Here is a 3,422-nt window from a genome sequence, read left to right on the forward strand (position 1 = left end):
GTTGTGTTACCAATCATACCCCTAACATATCACCCGTTATGCAGACGTTTTTCAAAATTTCATATAATTATGGGTGTCACGGAAGTAAAATTAACTGTGGGCCTGACAATTAATAGATCTGCGCCTAATTTTCTCATTTAACTAATGTTCCCGGAAGAAAAAAAAAATAACGAGGTGGCAAGAAAGTTTAGCACTCCGAGCTGATGCACCTTACTAACTCAAAAATTAAAAACCCAACAAACGAAACCTTCAAATATAGATACATTTGAACCAGAAACTGGTGAGAGAGTTACCCCTTCTACACTCTATATTTAAGGGTAAACAGAAAAAAGAAAAGGAACTAATTTCAATGTTATTCCTAAAAGAGAAAAAGAAAGTAAAATGAATTTAACTGTTGCTCTTAAATATGTTTAACAGATGAGGAGCTTTGTCCAAAAAGAAGATACACAAAGAAGAAGCCTGAGACCGTGTAGTTTAGCATCCTTGCAGGTTCCTAACTTCTGCTCTTTAAAGCCATATAACTTCTATTTCCTGCAGTTTCAAAACAGATCAGCATGTCACTTACTACTGCACTTCTCATGGGATAAAAACTTGACAGCACACAAGTCACCATTCTCTACATGTTATAAACATGAAGATCCCACAAAACATTATGAATAAACCTGAACCTGAAGAAAGAATGTGTATGTAAACTACACACTGCCAGTTGCCAGCATTGATCTATTCGGCAACCTATATAACGGGTCGCAAGGCTTCACTAATATACACAACAATGTTTCATTAAATACCTAAGCCCCCTCCTAACCTTTAACACCATGGAAGAAGCACTTCCAAGCCTAGTTCAGGAAACTACCTGTACAACCACGTCAGTGAGGAACATCAAAGCTCAAACATGGTAGTGTGAGTCAAAACAATGACTCGCTAATCATACAAATTGCTCAAGAACTGCGAATCTACGGGTTCAGTTAAGAGTGCCAAACTGTTGGTGCTATGGGTTTACAATGATGGTAATTTACGGGCTGCCTTCATGTGTTCGGTAGCTTGTTTTGTGTAGTGTGAGCTGTTGCAGTGGGTGGTTTTCCATCTAGTTGAACTCTGCAATCAGCTCTCCTTATTTGGTTCATCCGCTATTGCTGTTAGCGTGTGTGTGGTGATACATACTTCTGGTATGCTAGTTGTTGTTCCCTGATGTGTGCTTCCTTGCAGTGAGTGTTTTCTTCCCTCGTCAAACTCTGCAGGTAAAGGCTGAATAGTTTGTTGTGTGCATAAATAATGCAAGGCTGTTTTTGACTTGCTGGTTTTCTACGCCGTGTTTTGCTGGTGTGGTGTGTTCTTTTTAAGGTCTTTCTGTAACCATTTGCAAGGCTATGAAAATTTTAGCTTAAAAAACTGCTTACTCATGGTCTGTGACAACAAACTAGTCACTGTCCCTTATGGCAAGCGATTTACCTCTTCATCAGCCTTCCTCTCGTGCGTTTATGGTGTGCAATGGTTGTGCTGAGTTAAAGACATTCTCAAGGTGCCTTGTCCTGCCTCCTTGAGCTTGAGGAGGGAAATGGTGTGTAATGGTTGTGCTGAGTTAAGAGTGTAAGGGCAGAACTATTTGAAGGTCCTGTAAGTATGACAAGGGCGCGTGCCCTAGGGAGTCGGTCTATGTGATACTAGTCTGAATCTATGTATACTCTAAGTATCATTGTAAATGTTAACCCATTCAGTCAATAAGAAACAAAAGTATAAAATGTACTACTGAAATCCACCAAGGTTAAACAGGTTAAACTATTGCACGGCAAACACTGGTTTAGGCAACATGCAAAATGCAGATTCATCACATAGCAGGGGTTTCTCTCTCTGACTCTACTGAATCAATCTCTCAACCGCGATTATAACTAAAAACAAAAATAAACATTGCATACGTACATGGGTGTATTTTTACACAACTAAGTATTCTCAACTCATCACAATCAAACTTCATAATCGTGAAACCAGCAGTTCAATGGCAATCCAATTAGAATACAATTGCATGATTTCTAAGTTTCTAGTTACAAATATTTCTATCGAAATCCAAAGCTATGAATTGAATTAGAATGTCATTCGAAAAACAGAAACCCAATAAGAAACAGGAAATAGAGGGTGAAGATTTTACCTAATGTCTTAACCAGATCCAACAATGATGTTATTGATAGGGATGAAAATCAATTTGACAAAGAACCCAACAAACCCCATCACAACAAAACCAATCGCAGTACGGAATGCCACCTGTGTGAATTCTGCATAAAACAATAATCATAAAAATCAAAAGCAAATTTCCAAAAAAGAAGTCCAAAATCAAGAAATGGAAAAGGTTTTAAGTTCAATTTTCTTGAGTCCGGTTAAGATATACACGTAACTTGAACAAATAAGAAATAGCCACCTGGAATTATTACCTTCTTGATCCTATTGGTCATGTTCTTTTTAGCGAAAAAGCTTGTCAGACCGTCAAATAAAGCCGCCCAAAAAACCCGTCTGAAGAGCTCTCACAAAGCCGGAACCCCAGCTGTCTCTGCAGGGCTCATGAGGTCCACACCATATAATCTGTGAGACAAAATTGGAATTCGGTCTTCCTAGAACCGTGTGGTCAGGCTAAACCAAATCCTCAACTAATTAATATTCTCTCTGTCTCAAAGATGACCTCACGTAATGTGCATAAATTTTAAGGCAAGGGGAAAACAGGAGAATTTTTAAATATTTTTTACAATTATATTTTTCAGATTACTTACTAATAAAATTTAGAAATGATTTATGTCTCAAACTATACGACAGATATTCGTAAACTTTGCATCACTGGAAAACATTTTAAAACACATGGGTAACGAATATAAACATGGCTATCAAATTATACATATTTCTTATACTAATAATAATCAATTGAAATGATAATTTTAAAAATACCCCATTATTTAATCATATGTGACATCTATTTTGGGACGGAGGGAGTATTTTTCATTTATTTCAACTTAATTAAAACCTAAAAAAAGGTTAGTGATTTGTGGATTTTCTTATTGTTTATGGTAACAACATTTGGTCACTCGTTTAGGATAGACAATGGATTCTTTATAAACTAATTTCTCACCCGTGCGATGCACAGGTCTGTTTCTCGATGGATCCTATTTTAAAATTATTTTCATTATGGATCCTAAAAACTAATTGAGTTCCTTGTGCATAGAGAAGGAGACAGAAAATAGGGAGAAGAAGTAGAGAGAATTCCATTCATACGTGTGTAGAATACAAAGTTTAAGACTCTATTTATACATATAGAAGACTTGATGCCCAAGACGTGTAAACCCTAATCTTAGACACGAAGGGCATCTTAGTAAATAAACTTGGTTTATAACACTCCCCCTGATGACCACTGTAGCTAAGCCATTACATAAATACTAGGAAAA

At 36.8% G+C, this 3,422-nt stretch overlaps 1 long non-coding RNA gene across 1 annotated transcript; it reads right to left on the bottom strand.

Moving 5' to 3' along the window:
- Positions 1–204: 204 nt before the first annotated feature.
- LOC113276642 lies at positions 205–2,324 on the bottom strand. Its single transcript, XR_003324583.1, has 2 exons — positions 2,144–2,324; positions 205–531 (listed from the first exon to the last, which is right to left on the bottom strand). It is a non-coding gene; the product is annotated as an uncharacterized LOC113276642 (long non-coding RNA).
- Positions 2,325–3,422: the final 1,098 nt, after the last annotated feature.

Source organism: Papaver somniferum, chromosome 4 (assembly GCF_003573695.1).
Source record: "Papaver somniferum cultivar HN1 chromosome 4, ASM357369v1, whole genome shotgun sequence".
Taxonomy (NCBI): domain Eukaryota; kingdom Viridiplantae; phylum Streptophyta; class Magnoliopsida; order Ranunculales; family Papaveraceae; genus Papaver; species Papaver somniferum.